The following is a 10,484-nucleotide window of genomic DNA, read 5'->3' as shown; positions in this document are numbered from 1 at the left end:
AACCCAAGGGGTCTTATGTGGTTCAACCCCTCGCAGTGGACAGCTGCAAATACACATTTGCTGTTTCTGTTTCTGGGCTCAGGCAGTCAGCCCTCACTGGTGGGATAAGATCATTCTGCAGGCAGCGGGTGACCAGCTGTAGGGCTCTGTCTGAGAGATGGGCTGACCCAGCCCCAGAGCTTGCAGTGACAGCAGCATGCAGTGCCCTGCCGATGTCTTTTGCAAACTGCTCCAAACACCATCAGTCTGGAGTGACACATGGTGGGTACAAGTGTGGTGTGCTCCCCAAATGTTGTGGGGGGGGGTCTGGCCAGCTGCTGGTGGGGGGCTCGCAGTGGGGGACTGGAGCCTGCGGCAAGGCCCATAGCCCCTCTCCCACAGTCGCCAGCAATGGTGGTGAGAATGGAGCTCCCTTTACTCTCCCAGCTGGGTCTTGTGGGGTGGGACTGCAAAGGGGTGGGAGGCTGAGGCGCACAGACGGGCTGCGGTTTGACCGCTCAGCAAGGGCTCTAGCAGAAATCGGAACCGGCTGCGGCGATGTTCCCAGGGACGCCTGTGCCTCCAGCTGAGCCATAGGACGGAGCATGTGCAGGGGCAGGACCAGCTGCTGATCCGGGGAGAAGGGACTGGACTGAGTGCTGGGCGGTCCCTGTGGAGTGGAGCTGCCGTGTGCTCACAGCTGCACTTTCCCCTGGGCTTGTGCTTTGATACTCACTCTAGGGGCTCGTCTGCATACTTGGCTTAATCTAATCCTTGACCTTCCCCCCCCACCCCTCCGCTCTCTGATTTGCTCACCTTGATTATCTTTTTCTGATTTGTCAACTTTGATTACTGTTTTTGGTTCTGTGCCTTAAATCTTGAGTCTGTTCTGGTCTGGCTCTGGTCTGAAGAAGTGGGTCTGTCCCACGAAAGCTCATCACCTAATAAACCATTTTGCTAGTCTTTAAAGTGCTACTTGACTGCTTTTTGTTTTGATACTGTATAGACTAGCACGGCTTCCTCTCTGTTATTCTGTAAAACCCTGTTAATTGTTTAAAATGTACAGATTGTGCAAAATGCACTGACTTCTCTTTACTAATGAACTTTTCATTGTTGTTTAATATCAATAACAATCCACATAGCAAACAGCAATCAACTTCCAATGAAACACTTAGGCCGCGTCTACACGTGCACGCTACTTTGAAGTAGCGGCGCCAACTTCGAAATAGCGCCCGTCACAGCTATACGTGTTGGGCGCTATTTCGAAGTTGAAATTGACATTAGGCGGCAAGACGTCGAAGTCGCTAACCCCATGAGGGGATGGGAATAGCGCCCTACTTCGACGTTGAACGTCGAAGTAGGGCACGTGTAGGTGATCTGTGTCCCACAACATCGAAATAGCGGGGTCCGCCATGGCGGCCATCAGCTGAGGGGTTGAGAGACGCTCTCTCTCCAGCCCCTGCGGGGCTCTGTGGTCACCGTGTGCAGCAGCCCTTAGCCCAGGGCTTCTGGCTGCTGCTGCTGCAGCTGGGGATCCATGCTGCATATACAGGGTCTGCAACCAGTTGTCGGCTCTGTGGATCTTGTGTTGTTTAGTGCAACTGTGTCTGGGAAGGGGCCCTTTAAGTGAGCGGCTGGCTGTTGAGTCCGCCCTGTGACCCTGTCTGCAGCTGTGCCTGGCACCCTTATTTCGATGTGTGCTACTGTGGCGTGTAGACGTTCCCTCGCAGCGCCTATTTCGATGTGGTGCTGCGCAACGTCGATGTTCAACATCGACGTTGCCAGCCCTGGAGGACGTGTAGACGTCATTCATCGAAATAGCTTATTTCGATGTCGCTACATCGAAATAAGCTACTTCGATGTAGGGTTCACGTGTAGACATAGCTTTAGTGCCACAGTAGAGTGACACTTTGGTGACCTCCAATCCCAGTTGAGTTCACACCTGGCCCCTGCCCACTTCTTTCTTTGGGCCTTTTGCTGCTGAAGGGTGAGGCTCAACGTTACAAGGGGCGTTGGCTGCTCACACAAGCCGGACTCCCAGTGCGGCTGTTACTCCTGGGGAATTCTGCACCACTGCACATGCCCAGAATTAATGCCCAGAGCAGAGGTTTTTTTATCAGAAAATACATTTGCAGAGAGAAGTGCTGCAGTTCTGCCTTTCCTCCATCAGTGGTCACTGCAGATCCAGAACATCTGGCAGATCCAACCTAACAGACAGCACCTGGCTACTTCTTCACAGCCACCTGCCCATGGAGCCAGGCCAGTAGGCAGAGCTGGGCACTTAGGGCTGCTGGGGAGGGGGGGTGGGGTCCACAGGCAGGTGCAGAAGGGTCAGTGGGGTCAGATTTGGGGTGGGCACAGGAGCTAGATGGGGGCAGGGACACCATTAAGCTTGGGTATGAATGGGAGGGGGCTGCATACCCACATGGGGATGGGGGCTATTGGGCTGCTGAGTCACAGGAGGGCCAGAGCTCCACATGGGGCCATGGGGTGGTGGGGTGGATGTCACTGATTGTATGGGACGGGCTAAGGGTCAGCCAGGGTCTGCCTGGGGGAGGTTCCCCAATTGCATCACAATCACCCCTGCCCCCAAACCAAACTGTTATTTGAGTGAGGGCAGGATAGCTCAGTGGTTAGAGCCTGGTTCATGTCCATTCCCTGTTAGCCAGGTGTGCACACCACTGGCACCGGTGCCGGGAGAGTTTTCCTTCGCCAGTATCTGTAGGGGCCTGGCTCATTTCTGTCTCTTATACAACACTTATAAAAGTTCTCTTCTGAAAGGCTGTGGCTGGCTGTGGTGCCTTTGGTGAGTTGGGGGGTGTTCCTTTGCTGGGTGATGAGGGACTGGCTCTCTGGAGCTGGAAGGACTTACTGTGCGGTGATGGGGTTTTAATAACCTGCCACCCCAGTGTTCCACTGTATATGGGTGGTAAGTGAGACTGAAGTGCAAAGGGGACCCTCTGACTGCAGGCCACACTGGGTGAGTGGTGATCTAGGAGAGCAGGGTTAGGACGGCTTGTGTCCAGAAGGGTCTAAGTCCCACTCCTAGCCTCCTTCCTCCCTTTCCAGCCAGACCAGACTGACCCCCTCCCAACAGCCCACTTCCAGTTCCAGCCAGCCAGGCCCCTCCTCCCTCTTTTGCCCTGTTCCCCCGGAAGGAAGACAGGGCTCACCTGATGGCCCAGGTTACAGAGAGCAGGAACTCCCCTTATCTCCCTGTGAGACGTCATCACACCCCAACTCCCATCACCCCCACACACTGATGCTGACCCTAGGGAAACTGAGGCACCCGCCTGGCATTACTGCCAGGCATCAGGAAATGCAAGCAACCTAACCAGGGGGATAAACTCCTCACACCCCGACCTGGTCTCAATGTGGCCTCAGGCGGGAGGGGTGGGGCTGGAGTCTGGCCTCCCCCAGCCCTGAGCTCACCTGCTGCTGATTTTGGATGGGGCCAGTGTGAGAGTTTCAGACCTGGCCAAGGGCTGCACTGTCCTCCAGAGGGAGGGGGGCTCTGGGAGGGAGACTGGGGGCAGTGTAACAGCATAACCAATATGGTTTCTCTACAGCCATATTGAGCGGTGTAGAGATCTTCTGCTGCTAGAATACAGAGCAGCTGGCAGGAACTATGAAGCTGCAGGTCACATACTCACATTCCATCCACACGTCAGTACAGGAGTGTCACATCCAGTAGGTAAGATGAAGACCACATCCTAATGCCACCCACTGTCACCAGATACAGAAACAGATCTCTGGATGGGTAAAGAAAACTTAGTTAACAGCACGTTACCTGGCAGGCAACGACTTATCAATAGCTGAGGTTGTGGGATCCCCATTCTCTCATGATTGTCTTCATTTTTCGACTGTTTTCTGTATACTTCTGTCTGATTTGTAATTGCTCCCATCTGCTGTGTAATTTTGTCAGGTGTAAATCAGTTAAGGTTAGTGAAATTATACTAAAGTAATTGGTCAGGGTAGAGCTAACCAGGACTCAAGTTTCACTACTTAAACTGGGGTCCAAGAAGGAAAAAGCGGGGAAAAGAAAGGAAAGAACATCAAGCAGGAAGGATGGAAGAAGGAACACCTTGAGGACTCACTCTCCAAGACCCTGAGGTGCAGCGACCAGCATCTGGAGAGTGACATTGTCTGTCCCCACAAGGGAAGGCTGCTGCCTTGTCACGACTGGTGAGCATGACACCGTGTGCGTAGCATGAGTTCTGCTTTCTTGGCAATTGTAAGTAACTAGAAAATAAGAACATTACTGTGTAAGGCTTTTCCAGTGGCACAGATCCTGCAGAGCCGCAGGGAATTACGCCCTGAGCACTAGGAACTAGGTATGGGTGGGAGTTTAAATGAACAGGGTCACACCTTGAGTCCATTCCATCCTGAGTCTCTGTGAGGCTGGCTCCTTCTCCCAACAGGTCTATGGGGCTGCTTGTAGAGGTCTCCAGTGAGTCCCCTTTCAAACCACTTCTGAAAATTTTAAGAACATAAGAACAGCCACACTGGGTCAGACCACAGGCCCATCAAGCCCAGTATCCTGTCTTCCGACAGTGGTGAATGCCAGGTGCCCCAGAGGGAATGAACAGAACAGGCCACCATCAAGCGATCAACTCCCTGTCACCCATTTCCAGCTTCATGCCAACAGAGGCTAGGGACACCATCCATGCCCGTCCTGGTTAATACCCATGAATGGACCTGTACCCCAGGAATGTATCTACTTCTTTTTTGAACTTTACTATAGTCTTGGCCTTCAACATTCTCCAGCAAGGAGTTCCACAGGTTAACTGTGCGCTATGTGAAAAAATATTTCCTTTTGTTTGTTTTAAACCTGCTGCCTATAAATTTCATTTGGTGACCCCTTAGTTCTTGTGTTGTGAGAAGGAGTAAATAACAATTCCTTATCTATTTTCTCCACACCAGTCATGATTTTGTAGACCTCTATCATATCCCCCCTTAATCATCTTTTTTCCAAGCTAAAAATTCCCAGTCTTCTTAATCTCTCCTCGTACGGCAGACACTTCATATCCCTAATCATTTTTGTTGCCCTTTTCTAAACTTTTTCCAAGTCCAATATATCTTTTTTTGAGATGGGGCGACCACATCTGTACCAGATATTCCACACATGGGCGCACCATGGATTTATATAAAAATAATATGACGTTTTCTGTCTTCTTGTCCATTCCTTTCTTAATGATTCCCAACATTGTTAGCTTTTTTGACTGCCGCTGCACACTGAGTGGATGTCTTCAGTGAACTATCCACAATGACTCCAAGATCTCTTTCTTGAGTGGTAACAGCTAAGTCAGATAAGCGTTAATGTATCAAATCTGAGCATGAACCCCAGTTCACACATCTCCCTTTGCAATCTGCTGTCAAAGTCTCTTTGTTGTGGGAGGCATATTCTCAGATCTTGAACAGAACGGCCCACTCCATTGAAATGCCCACTAAGAGGTTCACATGTATTCAGATTCCTAACGTCTTCTCTCTGCCCATTCATTCTTTGGCAAAGGGTTTGCCCAATTTGCCCAATGTACATAGCAGAGGAACACTGCTGGCACATGATGGCATAAACAACATTGGTTGAGGTTACAGCACACTCCTTTGGAGCAGCTCTTTGGTACTAAGATCCAGCATAAAGAGCCACATGTTAATGGTTCTGTCAACCAGTAAGAGGGCACATTTGTTTAGAAAATAAGTATAAACAGTGGTGAAAAAAATCGAACATTTAAGCAAAGGCTGGATGACATATCACCTTAATTTATACCTACGCATTCCGTGCACTGACCACTGCTTCTGCGGGGGGCGACCACAGTCGCTGTGTGAGAGGTCAGGACGTCATTCCTCCCCCCACCACCCCAACCTCTTTTACACACTTGAGCAATCAAAGCAAATTAACAGTCCAGTTCAGAATTAGTGGCTTCAGTCTGTTCCCGCCCCAGTCTACGGCCCTTCCTCTCAGCTGTCCTCCTTTCTGGCTAGTTCCCATGAATGACTCTCTGGGGTGAGCTCACGGATGACACTAGCAGCAGGGGCCTGTCTGAAGGACAGGTGAAGCTCTGCAAGGGATCTGCAACCCTAACTCTAGCTCACAGCTCCTCGGATCTACACTCAGCTAACCCAGCCACCCTCGAGCCCTTTTTCTTCCTTACTGTCTCTCCAGATGGACTTTTCTTGATGGCATATACAGCAGCCCAGGCCAAACCTCTCCAACCCGGCGCTCTCTGGTCTGGCAACAGCTGCGGTCTGGCATCATTTTAATTAGCTGGATGACCACTTATTGTGGGCGCAGCCAGGTTTCCCATGGTCTCATAAAGTTTGCTTCCAGCCACCAGTCCTGGCTCTCCATTTTCTGTGCTGTTATTTAGCTGCATTTTACCCCAAAACATCTTCAAAGAGCCCAGTGAGCAGCGGAAATGCTGGGAACGCAGCTAGGGAATATTGACCTCCTGTGGTCCTGCAAATTCTCTCATCTGGCACCAGTCAGGTCCCGAGGGTGCCGGACTGGAGAGGTTCATTTACTCACTGTGCAAATTGCCTAAATTATTTCTAGATACCACTGCAGCCTGAACGTAGCCTCAGTGACATCTGAGGATTTGTATTGCCCCTCTTCATCCTTGTGCGGCAATGCTGGGAGCGGCCAGTAGGTGTCAGCATTACACAGCGCATCCCTCTCCTTACGCACCTGTATCTGCAACTCCAAGACCCGCATTCTCCGCCCGGGCAGAGGACCCCTGAGTCACAGCTCTGCAGGGGCTTGGGGGGAGCCCGCGCAGAGGGCCCCTGAGTCACAGCTCTGCAGGGGCTTGGGGGGAGCCCGCGCAGAGGGCCCCTGAGTCACAGCTCTCCAGGGGCTCGGGGGGAGCCCGCGCAGAGGGCCCCTGAGTCACAGCTCTCCAGGGGCTCGGGGGGAGCCCGCGCAGAGGACCCGAGTCACAGCTCTCCAGGGGCTCGGGGGGAGCCCGCGCAGAGGACCCGAGTCACAGCTCTCCAGGGGCTCGGGGGGAGCCCGCGCAGAGGACCCCTGAGTCACAGCTCCGCAGGGGCTCGGGGGGAGCCCGCGCAGAGGACCCGAGTCACAGCTCTCCAGGTGCTTGGGGGGAGCCCGCGCAGAGGACCCCTGAGTCACAGCTCCGCAGGGGCTCGGGGGGAGCCCGCGCAGAGGACCCGAGTCACAGCTCTGCAGAGGCTCGGGGGGAGCCCGCGCAGAGGGCCCCTGAGTCACAGCTCTCCAGGGGCTCGGGGGGAGCCCGCGCAGAGGACCCGAGTCACAGCTCCCCAGGGGCTTGCGGGGAGCCCGCGCAGAGGACCCCTGAGTCACAGCTCTCCAGGGGCTCGGGGGGAGCCCGCGCAGAGGACCCCTGAGTCACAGCTCTGCAGGGGCTTGGGGGGAGCCCGCGCAGAGGGCCCCTGAGTCACAGCTCTCCAGGGGCTCGGGGGGAGCCTGCGCAGAGGACCCGAGTCACAGCTCTGCAGGGGCTCGGGGGGAGCCCGCGCAGAGGACCCCTGAGTCACAGCTCCCCAGGGGTTCGGGGGGAGCCCGCGCAGAGGACCCCTGAGTCACAGCTCTCCAGGGGCTCGGGGGGAGCCCGCGCAGAGGACCCCTGAGTCACAGCTCCGCAGGGGCTCGGGGGGAGCCCGCGCAGAGGACCCGAGTCACAGCTCTCCAGGTGCTTGGGGGGAGCCCGCGCAGAGGACCCCTGAGTCACAGCTCCGCAGGGGCTCGGGGGGAGCCCGCGCAGAGGACCCGAGTCACAGCTCTCCAGGTGCTCGGGGGGAGCCCGCGCAGAGGACCCCTGAGTCACAACTCTGCAGGGGCTCGGGGGGAGCCCGCGCAGAGGACCCGAGTCACAGCTCTGCAGAGGCTCGGGGGGAGCCCGCGCAGAGGGCCCCTGAGTCACAGCTCTCCAGGGGCTCGGGGGGAGCCCGCGCAGAGGACCCCTGAGTCACAGCTCTCCAGAGGCTCGGGGGGAGCCCGCGCAGAGGACCCCTGAGTCACAGCTCTCCAGGGGCTTGGGGGGAGCCCGCGCACACCCCCCTCAGAGCGGAGGAATTCACCCCCCGGCAATAACCAACACCCCCCTGCCCGGGGTACACAGACAGGAGCTGCTGAAACAGAAGCCACGTCCTGGGCTCAGCCTTGTGTTAACTGTTCTACATCCTTCTCCCAGAGCTGGTTTCAATGCGCGCTGCTGGCAACCAGCCTCCCTCCAGCCACACACCGGGCCAGCAACTCTCTCATGACCACACACAAACCAGCAACTCCCGTGGGTCACGTCGTGTATTCGCTCTGCAGGGCCAGGTGGGCCCTTCACCTCCGCCCCCGGGGAGGAAGGAGAGACAAACGCTGCTCCTGCCCGCTGCTCTCGGGCTGCCACGTGCAAAGAGGACACCCCGGGGAGGGAGCGTCTCTGTGTCAGTATCGACCCACTCGGGGAGTGTCCCTGCCCTGCACGATCGGAACCAGCACGCGCCAGTGCCGGGTGAGGGGGTCGGTCCTGACACAGACACGCTCCCTCTCGGGGGCGCCCTTATCTGAAGGGGGAACGTGGTGACCCTCCGGCACCTTCCCCGCGTCACCCCACGGGCACGTCAGAGCCACCTCCCTCCCCACACGGGGGGGGGATGAACTGAGGGTTTGGCCGGTCGGAACGGACACGAGGAGGGAGAAGCTGGGGACGTGCAGAGCCGCCCGGGCGCTCCAGACACTCCCCCGTGGGGGGGTCCCCGCCGCCCCGCTGCCACTCACAGGAACGGGCCGGCGGGAGCTTACCGGGGCGGTGACACCAGCGGGGTCCCCCGGACGGAGCCGCAAGAGACCCCGGTGTGTGCGAACCCCCTGCCCCGCGGGACCGTCTCTCCCCGCGCCCCCCCGGCACGTGCCCGCAGCCGGCGCGTCCCAGCCCGGCCCCTCGGGGAGGAGAAGCACCGCCCCGCCCCGCCCCGCAGCGCCGCTTCCCGCCGCCGCGGCTGAGGGGCCGCTGGAGGACGTGACCCACCCCCGCAGCAGCGTTTCGCGCCCAGGAGACGTGACAGAACCGCCCCCCCACGCAGAGGGCGCCCGCGGCCGGACCACACCCCCCCTCCCCCCGCTCGGCCCGGCAGGGGGCACCTGCAGCCGCACGTGGAGCCCCGCTCGCGCACCCAGCACTGCGCACGCGCCGCGGAGCGACCCCCCCCCCCCCGCGCCCCTCCCCTGGGGCTGGGGCTGGGTCTGTCCCCCCTCCCCCACCCCCACCCCCACCCCCTGCGGCCCGAGCTGAGCCCCGGGGGACCGAGCGCCCCCCCGCCATTACCCCGGGTCCGTGTCCCCCCCACAGCTTGTCCCGTCCCACCCCCTACCCGGCTCTCCGCAGGGCTCCCCCTCCCCAGGCCCGGGACCCCGACACTCACCGCTGGGCGGGGCTGTATGAAACACCCCCGCGCAGCTCGGGCTATGCCCCGCCCCCCGTACCGCGCATGCGCAGTGGCGGGAGCTGCTGCCCGGACTGACGCTGCCGGGGCTGTGGCGGCCGTTGCCTGCTCGGTGCGCACGTGACAAAGCGCTGGGGGGGGGGCAGTGTCCCCGAGAGCCCCACGGGGTGGACAGTCCCCAGGGGTGAGCCCCGCCCCCCCGCGTGCGCGGCCTCGTACGGGAGCCCCGCCCCCATCCGCGCGCTCAGAGGGCGGGACAGGGCTGTTACCACCCGCGGCCGGCCCGGCCCTGCAGCGGGTGTGTGCGGTGTCCTGCCCCTCCCCCCGCAGCGCCCCGCCCGTCGGTGTGACACTGTCACACCCGCCACGTGCACCTCACGTGTCCCCGGTGCAGCCCCGGGGTGCCCAGCGCCGCCTCCCCCGGGCGGCACCGCAGATCACCAGGGCCGGGGGGCGCGGCCACAACGGCGCTGCCACGTGTCCTGAGCCCATGAGTGAGTGACCAGGGGGCTGGGCTGCGCAGGAAGTGCCATGCAGGGCTCAGTGTGTGGGGCTGTGAAATGGGTGGCTGGTTCAGAGGCTGGCTTTAGGATGGGGGGGGGGGGCGAGGGGCAGTGCAGCGGGGTTGGGAGGGGCGGGGTGTCTATTTCCATCTCCCAAAGGAGGGTGACATCTAATGGGTAGATTATTGTAGGAGCAGAGGGAGATCTATTAGTTGAAGCAGGGGCAGGGCTGGGCACCAGGACTCCTGGGTTCTCTTCTCAGCTCTGGGAGGTGTAGCCAGACATGAACCCCCTATTTGGCCTTTTCTTCCTCTTCCCCCCGCACTGGGAGAGACAGAGAGAGAAATAAGCAGGGGAGACAGGCGGCCTTTGATGTCCTGGGAACACAGGTGTGCTGTCTCCCCAGCCTCTCTGCTATACACAAAAACCAGACAGTGGATGGGCTAGCTAATGGCCGCCCTTCTGGCTGATCTCAGTAATTGACACGCCTTGATCACTTCACCAGCCTTGATCACTTCACCAGGAAGATTGGGGAACCCCGCCCATCACCTCCAAAGGTGCCCAATTGTCCACAATTCACAGGTGCAA

The 10,484-nt window shown here is 58.4% G+C and overlaps 1 long non-coding RNA gene across 1 annotated transcript; it reads right to left on the bottom strand.

Annotated features, from left to right (window-relative positions):
- Window positions 1–4,137: 4,137 nt before the first annotated feature.
- LOC142025016 (uncharacterized) lies at window positions 4,138–9,404 on the bottom strand. The gene is made up of 3 exons (XR_012648580.1): window positions 9,373–9,404; window positions 4,348–4,452; window positions 4,138–4,221 (listed from the first exon to the last, which is right to left on the bottom strand). It is a non-coding gene; the product is annotated as an uncharacterized LOC142025016 (long non-coding RNA).
- Window positions 9,405–10,484: the final 1,080 nt, after the last annotated feature.

The sequence above is a fragment of the Carettochelys insculpta genome, chromosome 22 (genome assembly GCF_033958435.1).
Source record: "Carettochelys insculpta isolate YL-2023 chromosome 22, ASM3395843v1, whole genome shotgun sequence".
NCBI classification, from domain to species: domain Eukaryota; kingdom Metazoa; phylum Chordata; order Testudines; family Carettochelyidae; genus Carettochelys; species Carettochelys insculpta.
This window is presented reverse-complemented; position numbering and strand designations above follow the sequence as displayed.